Raw genomic sequence first — 14186 nt, 5'->3', positions numbered from 1 at the left:
TTCCACTTTCCCACGCTGTAAAACTCAATGCTGACATCACTGCTGTACTCCAATCATCTTTCCTCCTTAAACCAATCAGCCGGCACTCTGCGTACTTTAAATCACTCCGCTCTGCTGTCACTAATAATATACCATATTGTGTGTGTATAACCTCTTTTTAAGTTTTGTGGATATTATACATGGTTATGCTGATGACATGTCGGCCAATTTCCACTGGAAATGCCTTTGGTTAAACTGTCAGCAAGGAATTCGCACTGCTACGTTTTTATGTAGCTTTAATGCACATAAAAAACAGCTGCTTGTTTAAATGAAAATACATTGATGGGGTTTTTGTGCACTAATAAAGTTGTGGAGTTGTAAAGTATTTTGTCTAGTGTCAATTATATCGTCAGTTATATCGTTATCGCAAATTATATATCGTGATAAATATTTTTGGTCATATCGCCCTGCTCTAGCTGTCACTGTCCATTGCAAACTCCTTCATGCAACCCACTTCCACCCCATCTCCACCCGAACCAAGTCACTTCATCCAACCCTGCATCTTATCTTCACCACCTGCATCTAGACTCCGGGAAGTTTTGCCGTAATTCCTATCACTGCTGGAATTTTCATTCTGCTGGTGAAATCCCAGTGATGAGCCATCAGAGTCTAATAGCATAATAGAATTCTGTATATCAATAAATTATGTTCAGTTCCTTCTAATGGTCTCTCCTTATCGCATTCCTTGTTGGCAAACAGGCCAGGTATGTGAAGAAGTCAAGCATCAGTTATGCTGTTCATGTTAGCATCTTAACAGGACTTGACACTCCCTCTGTAATTGTTCTGTGTCACCGACAGACTGATTGCCCGCTGCTGTCTATGCGGCTCTGGATTTGATCCACATGCTGGCCTTTTTACTAATTACCTAAAGGCCACCCCATCTGTCTGTCCACTTCAGGAGCATTTGCAACTCACTGATAAAAGCCGACGAGCTTTTTGAACAAGTGTGTACATATTCCTCTGCGGCGCAGAGGAGTCTTTAATGTTCCTTCTGTCTCCTATTGTGACAGCGTCTCAACTTAATTGCAGCGTGCAGGCAGCGCTTTTGGTTTTCCGCTCTGGTGCTGGCACCGTCAAAGCTCTTCAGTTTGAGGGATCTGGTAAAGGTTTTTCTGCTGGAAATATATCGTAATTATGAGAGAAACTGGTGTGTTTTAGATTCACAAATCTTGCTTGTTTGTCACACTGATGAAGTGGGGCTTTCTCTTTCATCTTTGCCAAGTGGAGAAACGGAAACAAAGCGGCACGCTGCAGCAGAATAAACTGTCATCCAGTAAACCAAGAATATAAAATAGGGCTCATGTCCAAACAAACCTGCTGGATCACTCTGCTCCCTCACTAGTAATTGGTGCCGGGCTTAAGCACAGAGCAGCGGCACAGAGGGCTTTATGTAAATCCAACAACTGCAGTTTTGTAGCAGCAGCAAAACAACGTGCGCTAGCAAAGCACACGTGAACTCCTCAGGTAGGGCCAGCCTAGCCAACAGGAAGCTGCGGCCTCATCCTGTGAAGATGCTTTCTGGCTTTCGCCTCAGAACATCAAATTAATTTGGCAAAGTAGAAGGCTGTGTCTTATGTAAATGAACAGCTGAGTTGAAAAAGGCGCATTGAATTCCTTGAGCAGAATATGAATGCAGAAAGATGAGGGAGCGATACTTTGAGTGTTTTCCCCTGACACACACACACACACAAAAATGCATCACGCCCCATCAGAGTGAACTGCAGGCATGTACGCAAACACTTTTTGCTCACCCAGACAAAAAAACCCAGCAACCTTTTGAGCTCTCGTGCTCCAAATTGCTTTTTTATTTTTCAGTAGGAAGCAGACTGTAGTGAGGAGGGCTGCTAAAATCAGTAGAAATGTCTTTATTGTTCATTCCCGCCCAAGCCCCGGTCTTCTCTGTTGTTTGTTAGGTGACACAAAGGTACTTTCGCATGAAATGGATTTTCTTTTACAGAAAAAAAAGTCTTTTCACCATTTCTACATCAAAGTAGAAATAGTGCTTTTTAGCCATGCAAGGAGAATCTTAACTGCCGGACATTCGTGAAACTTTATGCAGGTGTTTGGATGACTTTCAGTCATTCACTAAGTTTGTATGGATTTTAATTTCTTTACAAGATTTATAATCAGTTTTCCACGTTATTATCTTATCACGTTTATACCACTAAAAATCACTGCTTATCTTACAGTATTGGTTAATCTTTAATCAAACCTTCATCACCTACTAGGTCTTAAGTCAAATTTGTCTCAAGGCAAAGGTCAAATTAATGATTTTATAAGCAATCGTGGTGAGATACTGTATCATCAACATGGTCTTTTTTTTTTTAATGCCTCTTTTGACCCAGACATACATTAACTGTGTACCTAGATATAAGAAATCATGTAGAGTTAGAAGTTGACAATGTTTATTTACTGTCACATCAGTTAGCTCTGACTGAATCCAGCTTCAAGATGCAGTGAAAACGCCTGAAATATGTACTTGTTGTTTTCATAATGAAGAAACCCTAAAAAGTTGCAGCAAACAAGAAAAAAAAAATTGTTATTGGCACTGGCTCCCAGCTGAATCAGACTTTTTGCTGCCCTCATGTCCACAAATGAATGAATGTCAGTAAGTTTGCGAGACTATTTTCAGTCTTCACAGTCTGAAATCTCATCATACAGGAGCACTTTTTTTCTACTGCTGAGTTAATGAGTGACTATTCCTGACAAAGTACTATAGTTTATAAAATAAGCAGCAATGCAATTAGGCGAGCTATAATGACATCAATCATTATTATCATTAAGCGTGCTGCTGGTAACTTAGCAGATCTGTTGGTTTGGGGAATTGTACATGTATTTAGCACGTCCCACCCAATACTTCATGCGGTCAGTGAAAAAATGTAAGCGTGTAACCCACAGTGCCAGATTTTAAAAGTTTAAGTAGCGCTTGTATCACAACCCATAGATAAGAATTGCTGCCTTTCGACAATTTTCTACTTTAGTGTCAGCTTTGTGGTAAAACATAAGCACTCAAAGAAAGAGCCTGTCTGAGTGTGATAAAAAAAAAAAAGCCCAGAAGCGATCACAGCTAATGCAATGATTGCAACAAAATCTGTCATTAAGCTGTTTGTTTGACATAATGGCCGTTCATGAAACAGAGCAATCCACCTTAAAAGTTTCCAGAAGCCTTTCAGTAAATTTCCCCCCTATATTTGATTCAGTCTGACATTAGTTTATGTTGTTACTTGACTAATGTGTGGAAACTTGCCACCATAACTGTGGTTACATAACTACAGAAAAATGTAAGTAAGTGTAAAGACAAAGATAGGAAGTTAAATGACAGGAAATGCACAAGGAAAGGTAATTACCAAAACAAAACAAGAAGCCAAAAACTCAGAAAAAGTCAAGAAAAAGTTGTGGAAACAGAAGAACGGAACAAAATAAAAACAAGGAAGGAAATCAGTGAAACAGACCTGGAGAGAAACTCAAATATTAATCGACACCCAACAGAAAGCCACATGCATTATTATATGTGTATAGAAAGTTACTCTTTATGATTCTGTATGAGAAGGCTTTTGCTAAACCTTATGTATATATCAATACAATAAACATAGTTTTAAGACATTTTACAATTTTTGTACTATAATCAGAAATAAGATGGACTAATGTTGTCATGAGGGGGGTCTTTATTAAGAACCTGAAACTGTGTAGCTGCTGCAGTGTCTCTTTGGCCAGCACCACTGTGGTTTTCCTGGTGTCACGTGTTCATGTGAAGCAGAGAGAGCTTACCGGCAATGACTGAAACTCACAGTGTGGTGTTCACAGTGGTCTCTTCACGTATGTGCACGTCATGAAGTTGAACGTCTTTTAATTTAAATTTTTTTCTTGTTTACTTCAAGGAAAATGATCTCTCTGTAAACACACTGCTGATGAAACAAAAAAGTTTTGATGTTTCCTGTTTAAAGCGTAGCGACACAAACTGTGTGTAACACCTCCCACATCTATATGACTGACGATCAGCCACTGATGTTACTTCTCTGTAGATTAACATCTTTATGAGTTGTGAGCGACATTGTTTTCACATGTAATCACAAAAAAACAGCTGAGCTTCAGTTTCATACTTTTAAATAAATCCAGTGTTTAGGTTACTTGTGTCGGACCTCGCATATCTTTCTCTTGTAAGAAAATAAAATCAGAAAAAAAAAAAAAAGTTTAAGTAGCGCTGATCAAATAATGAGCTCACTGTTTGTTGAGGTGCTTTGTCTACAAAACTGTACTAACTGCACAGCAGAACGATTAAAAACAAGAGCAACATTACACAGACCAGCTCCGGTCTTGTAATTGGATACCATTACCCCATAAGCTGAACCCTCACCCCTGCATAACACAGGCTAATGAGCCAATAATCCAACATTCAAGCAGCAAAAGGAAAGATCAGTGCATACTAGATCTACATTACGTTGTTATTGTAGTGAAAATCCCTGCATGCAATTAAAAGACGTCGGAGAAGGCGCCATCCTTATTCATACCCAATTATAACCAGGTCAAACGGCCTTAATTGGGTGTCTAGCTTGTTGATTATTTGTGAAGAAGAGAGCACAGTTTATCATACTGATAGAAAAGAGGTCTCTGGTTAATTTTGGTTGTGTCTGCGGTGATAATTGAGAAATTAAAAAGCAAATAAACCATGATATCACCGTCAGTGTTGCGGGATTACTTGTGGAATAATTAGTGAGAGGAACGGACAGAAAGGATGTCCAGTTCTGATAAAACCTGGCAAACAGAAGCTCATCACCAAGGACTGATGAGGAAGGTTAATCCAAGGCAAAGACAGAATGAGAGACATTCAACAACATGTTATTTTTCATATAAAAGTGGTAAAAACTACATCTGTGGCTCATATGTAATCTGGCATTTATGTGAAACCCCGCCTAATGCACATTTTTTGACGTGCATGCTAGAATGAGAGGCAGCAGGTATCCTGTCAGATCTGGACTAAATGTCAAATCATCACAGTAACTGTAGCAAATATAATGATTACTATGGTTACGAAGCTAACAATGAGTCTAGTACAGACAGCTCTGTTTTTAAAAAAAAGTACTTAAAGAAAAAAACTGCCATCAGCACTGGAATTATAATGCTTCATTGCGTGTGCTACACAGTCGTTTACAACCCATTTTCTATAATAGTTTGGACGCTGTGTAAAAATGTAAATTAAAAAAACAGAAAACAATGATTTGCAAATCTCTTTTGTTCACCACCGAACATATGAAACACAATAAACTGAGAAAACGCACCACCTAAGGAAAACCTTTAGCTAATTTTGAATGTGATGGCAGCAACACATTTACCACTGCGTAGCATCCCCCTCCTCTTTTTGTAAAAAATAGTCTGGATGACACTGAATCCATTGTTTCCCAAACGCATTTAAAATTTTGATTGGTCTGACCACTGAACAGTTTTGCACTTTGTTTCCATACATTTTAAAGGATTTTTTGCTCAGAAAAGACACAAGTGTTTCTGCCCGTATGACGTCTCTCTACATGATAGAGCTTTAACCTGCAGACAGTGATTTCAAATTGTTCCACAATCTGTAGATAGCATTTTTTTGTTTGCTTGTTTTTCTTCTTTGTGTGTGTGTGTGTGTGGGGGGGGGGGGGGGGGGGGGGGGGTCAAATTGCAAAAAAGAGAGTATGAACAGAGCGTCTTAAACAGGCAGTCATGTTACTGAACTGTTGCTGATTAGTTGCAAAACGTTCCTCCAGCTGTTTAAGTTTCTTTGAACTTTCTTGACCTGTTGCTGCCGTCAAAAATCAGCTCATATTTTGTGTGAAATGGAAAAATGTCTAAGTTCAAACATTTGACGTGTTTTCTGTGTTCTGCTGTGAGATTTGCACATCAGTGCATTCTGTTTTTATTTACACTTTACTGATGTTTTATTGATGAAAATACATTGAGTCACATTTTATATTTAACACATTTTTAGAAACTTGATTCAAACTAGGAGTACAGTAGAGATAACTGATGTGTGCATAATAATGTAATAGAGGTCTAAATGGTAAATGGCCTTTATTTGTATGTGGTTTACTAGTCCCTAAGGACCCCAAAGCGCTTTACACATTCAGTCATCCACACATTCACACACTGGTGATGGCAAGCTACATTGTAGCCTCAGCCACCCTGGGGCGCACTGACAGGATAGATGTAAACAGGATGGAAAGTCTTCTATGGAGAAGTTCTTCCAACTCTATGAGGCATCATATTGCTTAGAAAAGTATAAATGTATTTAATTCCTTTTTTCCAAATGACTAAAGGTGGTTCACATTCAACATTATTGTAAAGGATCAAAATTAGCAGAGCAGAATAATTTTTATACCACACATTCTGTCGTCGAAGTCTGACATCTGCCTGACACACAACTTAACTCAACACCGCCCTGTCTGTGTGATACAAGCAACTTCTGCTTGGAGCCACTACCCTGAAGCAGAGATAAGGAGCAGGTTACACAGGTAAACCTCTTCACCTGCTTACTTTCAAACTGAGTGTTCTCAGACCCAGGATTTTTACGTTCTGGAAATCTAATCCTTTTTTGGTTTTGAGAAATTACTTACATTTGATCTGCGTGGGTCCTCTACAGAAACTCCAGCTTACTCCAGCAGTCCAAGTACATGCGCCTAGTATGGTTCGACTAACAGGGGAATCTAAAATGCTCATGGGTGTGAATGTGAGTGCGAATGGTTGTGTGTCACTCTGTGTCAAAGGAGCTCTGTGGTTAGCCCTGAGACATCCTGTGCATTGCCTCTTGCCCTATGACAGCTGGGATAGGCTGCACCAACCCAACCCCTCAACCAGAAACAGAAGAAAATGGATCGATGGATAGATTTACATTAAAATATGATTTACTATTATATCCTTTGAAATGTAGCATTTGTTTTTGTTAAGCATTGTTTTTTAAAATTCTTTAATATTCTTCTGATGCTTTGTATAAGCTCCTTTATCTTCTTAAATCTAATTTTAACTTTTGCAGACTCCTTCTTTTTATTGTCTTTAGCTGTGTTAACTCCCCACCTGTTAACTCTCACCCTTATAGGTCACATATATATTGTCTCCGTCTTCCTTTATGTTGTAATCTGCATGTGTCCTCATAGAGGAGTATACCCTATATTAGTACTCTTTGTTTTTTCTTACTCTGGATTCCTTGTGCTGAAGTTTTTGTATTTGTTGATTTTTCCCTCTGTTTATCGCTCGACTTTGTAGTTTATAAGTTATCACCATTAAAAAAGTCATTAATGTTTCATTCCTGTGCCCTGCGTCCTGCATTTGGTTATGCAAATTAACCCACCCAATTTAATAGTTCCTTCTGGAGCCTCGTAACACTTTCACATCACAGTTTTTGCATATGAAGCAAACCCTGCCCGACAATGATAAACAAACAAACTTTGACGTGAAAAATTGCAAAAAGTGCAATAACTCATTTCTGATCACTTGCTGCTGGATCATAACATGTGCCCATAATGGGCAGCGTGCCACGGAGGTGCTCTGCTGTGATTTTGACTGATGACCTATTGTTGTCATTTACACTCTTATTTCTGCACTTCTGACTAATTGCCGGACCAACAATAGGGAGTCTTATTCTACTCTCAGCTCCAACTGTCACCTCCAGACTGGAGTAAAGCAGCATCGGAATGATGAATTCCAAATTTTGAATTCTGCACAGAGTGTCAGTCCAGCTTCGCACGGGGCAGTGCCTGCAGATAACCGGCCGCTCTGAACCGAGAGCTGCTGTTTGAATAATTAACCACAATGGAACAATAAACAGGCTGTTCCCACAAGCTTTCCTTATTCTGAAAATGTCAAAAGCAGATGGCACGCCGCCTGCGGCAAAACTTTGGTGTGGAGAGAAGCAAGAATGTACCGTAGAGGGGGGGAAACAAGCGAGGCAACACAATAAAAAAAAAAACCCTTCTTATTTTTTTTGAACAGAGGGGGAAGAACAACTGACCCAGGCTTCTAAGCTAATACTGATATAGAAATGCAAGTGTCCTTTGTCATACTGTGCCGGAGGTGAGTCTTTTTATTAGTGCATCGCCACAGGCGAACATAAAGGCAATGATGGCAGAAACAAAACAGGAGAAAAAGCCGAGATATTCAGCACGCAGATGATCACACAGATGAGATCCAAATGGAGAAAAAGTGTTGAGCGGAGAGAAAATATGCAAACACAAAGTCATTGAAAAGACAAAGGCAAGTTGCAGAGCTGATGGAGGAGGATAAAAGTACAAGTCGAACAAAGTCTTTGTGGTTTGACTTTGTCCTCCCAGTTTCACGGGAAAGCAGAGGAGCTTTCTCGTGAGATGAACGCTTGGTCTGTCTGCCCACTTTCAGCGAAACGAAGGAAGAGGGAAACAATAGCAGTACAGTCAGGGCCTAATAAACTCGTGCTGTTCAGGTCATGAATGATTACATTAAAAATGTCAGTACTTTCCTGTTCCATTATTCTCAGGGTTGTGCTTTGGGTTTTCCTTTCCTGTTGAAGTAGCTCACATGTACAGTAGCTGCAATGGTCTGTTCACACCAAATGCAAATTTAAGTTTCAGGGGAGCACGGTTACGGCCAAAATTCAAACGCAAATGTGAATTGTCACAAATTTGCACTGGGAGACAGCGTTTACAAGAATTGGTAGGATTGCAACTTTAAAAATTGAGGACAAGCTCTGTGTGATTCCACCTTGATAAGGCGAGCCGTGTCATAGGATTTGGACTTGGTGTTATTGGTATTTGGGCAATAATGTATTCTGTAATTTTGTCTGTACACCACCACAGTGGGTTTTAAATCAAGCAATCAATATGTGATTAAAGAGCGGACTTTCAGCTTTAATTCAAGGGGTCTAACTTGCATTATCTCTTCTCTGCAGACAAGTCGGCGTCTTTCACATAAGCTTCAGGTGACCAAGGCTTTGCATCTGTTTGGACCAAAGCCACAGCAAGGAGATGTGTGGTGTAGCACCCTCTTTGTGACCAGTTTTTCCAAGAAACCTCCAGCAAGCACTTACAATCAGTCGGGGAATACACAATTTTTCCCTAGCAACCGGTGGTTGACAAATGGTTGCTATGATCGAAGCCATAATTAGCTAGCATAGCTTTTTTCCACAATTTGCTACAACTGCCAAATAAGATCAAAGCGCATCAAACACAAGTGACAATTCTTAAAATATGCTTCTTTCATATTTAAAACCAAAATGTATGTCCTCGTTGTTGTGTACTTTCTGTCCTCCCTGTGCCACTGCGTAGCATCAGTGCATAAGTATTAGCCTCAAAAGACCCCTGTAATATTTGAGGTACTGACACCTGAATTAGATTCTTTTCCTTCAAATTGTTGCTCCAGTGAAAAAACAATATCCACACGAACATAAAAAAAACTTTCACCTTTTTCTTTGAAGTTTTATTTCTACAGCACCTGAACAGATTGCATCAGCTCTTGCAAGAAAAAAAAAAAACATGTGAGGCTCTAACCGCTGGGCCAGACACTGCCATTATACAGAGTAGTGATGCAGACAGAGTCCCACAGAGAGGAAGAGGAATATCAGGAGGAGGGAGGCCAGACGGGACAGGCGAGGCGGCAGTAACAGAGATCGCCCTCCCGCCGCTGAGAGAAGCTGTGTAAGACCGTAATCAGATTTCACACATCGCTCGAGCATCTCAACCAAACACCCCGACTCTGCGGCAGTCAGGTGGCTGAACTGATGTGTGTTACAGGACAAGTAAAAGAAAAGCAGGGTGTTGAGTCATTCTACAGAAATACTGATATTATATTTTATTGAATTTCCACAACCATTTATTTGCTCTAAAAATGAAAATATTCGAAGAAAATTGAAAGAAGTTTAGCGATGTAATCCTTCACCTTTAGGTGTAACAAAATTGAATGTATGTAAAATAACTATCGAATGACACACTTTATTTGATGTAACAAAAAAACAAACACATGGTAACACCAGCGACTCAATGAACCATCAGGGGACATATATGGCACTCAATGTAAATGTACCTGCCATATATAATTATGGACGTGAGGATTTGCATAAAATATTCAGTTTTTATGTAAAAGAACTGTAAATGAACGTAACTAGTGTTATCAGCAGCAACTGAGTAATGACTCTGGTCTTAGCCATAAGGAAGCTAACAGCAATAACTGTCATGAAGCAAGTGTCATGAAAAAAAATGGACCCAGGACTCACAGACAAACCAGTAACTGGAAAATGAATTAGGTTGAGTGAATAAGTCCATAAACACAGGGGGCAAAATCCAAACTCTTAAACAGAAGCACAGGGATCCCAAACAGAGACTTTTTCCAAGTGTCTTTGTCCAAGGGAAGTGGCCAAAATAGCATGACATCGAGCCTAACACGCCTAACGAGACAAACGCTGACAAGATACAAGGGAACGCGAGGGAAGTAGTCGAAACTGAAACACAGGAAACTAAAAATACACTGCAGCTCTAACCACCATAGGTTTACTTCCAAAAGGTTTCAACCTTAAAACTGAAGTAATGATCTGATCAAGCACATAAACCAGGAAATACACAAAAAAGACATGAAACTTGAACAGAAATGAAGCAAAAGGGCTCACTGCTCAGATAAGATACTGTTTTACTGTAACACAGGCGTTATTGTTAGAATGACATATTGGGGTTTTTTACTTTAATATTTTTGTACAGACCAGGGACAGAAAACGTTCCACTGAAAGCTGCTGACAAAGTGTGTTTGCATTCGTTTTTGAGGTTATTAGCTGTGCACAGTTTGTGCATGTGTGCATATCCATTTTGCTTACACACCTGTATTTACAGTCTTCCTGTATTTGTGTGTCTGTGCTCTTGCAGAGGATATTTTCAGAAGCTGAGGACAAAAGTCTGACTTTTGACTGGAGTTTGAGTTTCAGAAGTCAGAGAAGGCGAACACGAAGTGTCACAGTAATGTGGTGCTGATATTTTCAGTGGGGCAAGGTGGTAAAACATGTGTGCAGCTGCTTAAAGGAAGGTTTTCGTTTTTCTATACCTTATTATAAAGATTGTGTCACACGAGATCCATTCACATGACAAAAGCAGTCTCGTGAGCCTCAGGGCATAAACGAAGCAACTTGTCAGGCAGACTGAAACTAACTTGAAGTGTTTGTGAGAACCTATAGCACAGGTGTAGGGGTGGCCCCAGACTGACAGCCTGTAAACCCTCAGGCTGTACTATACATTTATTTTTTTAATGTTTGCTTTCAAATAAGTTAAGCTGTATTTGCAAGCTCGATAACATGAATGGTTCAGGTAGCTGATACCATGCTCCTAATCGAAGTGCATGACTGCCCCCAAAACACACATACACCAAACAAAATCACAATAAAACACACTATTTGTGCTGCATGTCTGCACTCCTTCCTGCTGAAGAATAATAAGATGGTATTACTTCTTTAGTCAATTAAAAACTATATTAACAAAAACTAGTTATTATTATTAGTGGTGGATTTTTCAAACTGTTCCTTTATGAAACTAAACAATAAACCCACCTCAGTACACATAAAACTGGATTTCTGAAAAATTGTGTTCATAAAATAACCAAAGTAAAAATTATTATTCTGCAGAAAAATGCTTTCTCGATTAATTTTACTGCTGCAAATGTTAAAGATTGAGCTCATTTTAAATGCTTTATGTTCTGTTTTATGTCCAGAATCATATTCTATAAATCCCGTTTGTAGTGGCTGCGCTGTGAGGAGCACACATCTGTAAAAAAAAACAGCTGTTTTTGTGATTCATCTGAATTTAAAAAATATATATATTCAAATCTAATCATAATGCAGTGACATGATAACTCTTCAATATTTACAGAAGGATAAAAAAATAATGAAAAATAAAGTTGGATGTTGGCAAACCAGCTGGTTAAAGGTATTAAGATCAGTCAACCTTATGAACCAAACAATTTTTCATATTCTTCTTATCTGAAAGTGCTGCTGAGCCTGCAGCTGGTCAACTTCTTTTTTAACTATATGAGACCTGTTATGTATGTATGTAGACATTAATAGATTAAAACAAAAACACTTGGTGACAAGTGTTTTTTTTTATCTATAGAAATGACTATAAACAAATACAAACTGCTAGCTCAGTAAGGTGTAACTGTTCAAACACACATTGTTTTACTTATAGGCGCACAGTTTGTGTTCGCAGGCATGCATGTGTGCATATCCATTTTACTGCTTTCACACCTCTATTTACAGTCTTCCTGTGCCATGCTTACTATCTGTGCAGTGGATATGTCATTCATTTTGCGTATAATGTGAGTTTTGTCATCCTAAAGTATTCTGTTTTCTCTTCCTGTATCTCTGCCACTCTCTACAGAAGGAAACTATTGAAAAGGGGAGGGAGTGTGTCCTCAGGGCACTACCTTTTTACCTGAATGAAGACCCAAGCATCCTCTTCAAAGAATAATTGGTTGGTAATTTTAGTTTAGTTTTTTATCTGTATTAAACCAAATTTTGAATAACTAATGTTGTTGCATGTTGTAATGTTGTTGTTGTTGTAATTTGCATGGAACCTGTTTAAATGTTTTGGGAAATCTTCTTGTATACCCAAACTATTTATATTTATCGTTGAATCTGTAGTCTAAAATAGTGGCGCACTGGGGTGCATGTTCCTAATATTGTGTTTACGTCATTAAAGGGTAGCTTTGGCCCTTTTTCTTTCTTTTTTTAAAACTGGATGCCATTTTTCTATGTTTTTGTGTCTAAGCTACAGCTGTTCAGAGGGAGCTGGAACAAATTACCCTTGCTATCTTTACCATCGAAAGAGCTGATGCCAGCACTCCTCCAGCCGATGTGGGTATAACCATCTAGTGTGTCCTGCATGACCTGGAAGACCTGGCCTCTGCATGTGCACTCTTAATGGGTGGGATATATGCACTGAATCTCAGTTAACCTCAAGACTGAAAGCTTTCTTTGAAGTACTTCAGAAGCTCTTCCTTCATCTGTATGTCAGCAGACTCTTGACCAAGGTACAGTTGCTCAAGAATACACTGAATGAATAAGCCAACCTTTAATTTGGATGATGAATGTTCTGTCAGATGGACAGAAGTTTTTCGGAGGCTGAATGGGAATAAAATGGTAATTTGTAAATGACAGATAACGGGAAAATTACATTTAAGAGAAATTTAAACATTTTGAAAAGTTTGTAAACTACTACAATTTGAGAGATTTTACTGTTGTGGGGGGGCTAGTAAGAGACAATCAAAAGTATTGAGATTTAAAGGATTTAATTGAGAGATGATACTGCACCAGAAATGTTGAAGGGTGGTGTGTATATTAGCGTTCAAGGCATATTGTTATGAGGTGGAAATATGTTCATATTCAGTTTGTGTTAATTGTGTGCAGGATAAGTAATTTGTGACTTTTAAAGACGAACAATTGTTTCCATGTTAAAATGTTTACATCTGAAGTTTTTTGCCCAAACACTGGTAAAATAAATGTTGACAGTGGCAAGTGTTAAATGGTTACTGCTGTGCTGTTGCAAAAAAACTGAACGCTGACAAGCTGTTTTATTGTTAGACCATAATGTTGGCATGTTTTGTTAAAGTTTTATTTGGGATGGTGATGTAATTTTCTTTGATTGCTAATATCAGTGGACTATTTTATTATTATTATTATTATTATTATATTATTATTATTATTTTTTGTTTTATTTTTTTTTAATTGTGGCTGTTGAGGTGGACACTTCACTTTGCATTGTTAAAGGAAAGCACTTCATTGGCATTGTGTTACTGGACTGACCCTAAGCAATCATTGCAAATAGCAACTTTGCTATCCATTTTAGACACTAAAAGAAAAAACACTCACAGACCTTACTAGCATCACATGTGCATAACTCAAGTGTCATCTTATCAATGTGTTATGTGATCTTCAATGCGTTTTTTTTTCTTCTATTTCTGGTAGATACAGACATTTAATTTAAAGTCTTGATGTTGCATCTGTCTACATACTGTTAATTACTAACCCTAATGAGCTGTTGTGTTTTATTTTGGACTGGGTTTACACAAATGCTCACTGAATGTGTTGGCAATAAAAGAAATTTTAAAAAATAAGTTGGATGTACTTAATTCATTTGTGTGGAACCTGTTGACAAAATAGATTTATGTAAAAC

General features: G+C 38.5%; 1 protein-coding gene across 2 annotated transcripts in view; it reads right to left on the bottom strand.

Annotated features, from left to right (window-relative positions):
* gal3st3 (galactose-3-O-sulfotransferase 3) overlaps positions 1-14186 on the bottom strand; it is a 49321-nt gene that overhangs the window by 23598 nt on the left and 11537 nt on the right. Inside the window, exon 1 of one of the 2 annotated variants that reach the window (XM_042213253.1) lies at positions 6630-12360. The exons of the other annotated variant lie outside the window; for it this stretch is intronic. The gene's annotated coding sequence lies outside the window, so the exon portion shown is untranslated. Of the gene's footprint in view, positions 1-6629; positions 12361-14186 lie in introns of those variants that run through there. 2 annotated transcript variants of the gene reach the window in all.

Source organism: Haplochromis burtoni, unplaced genomic scaffold (genome assembly GCF_018398535.1).
Source record: "Haplochromis burtoni strain Fernald_Lab_line unplaced genomic scaffold, NCSU_Asbu1 Contig_430, whole genome shotgun sequence".
Classification (NCBI taxonomy): domain Eukaryota; kingdom Metazoa; phylum Chordata; class Actinopteri; order Cichliformes; family Cichlidae; genus Haplochromis; species Haplochromis burtoni.
The sequence above is the reverse complement of the archived record's forward strand: the minus strand, read 5'-3'. Positions and strand labels throughout refer to the sequence as shown.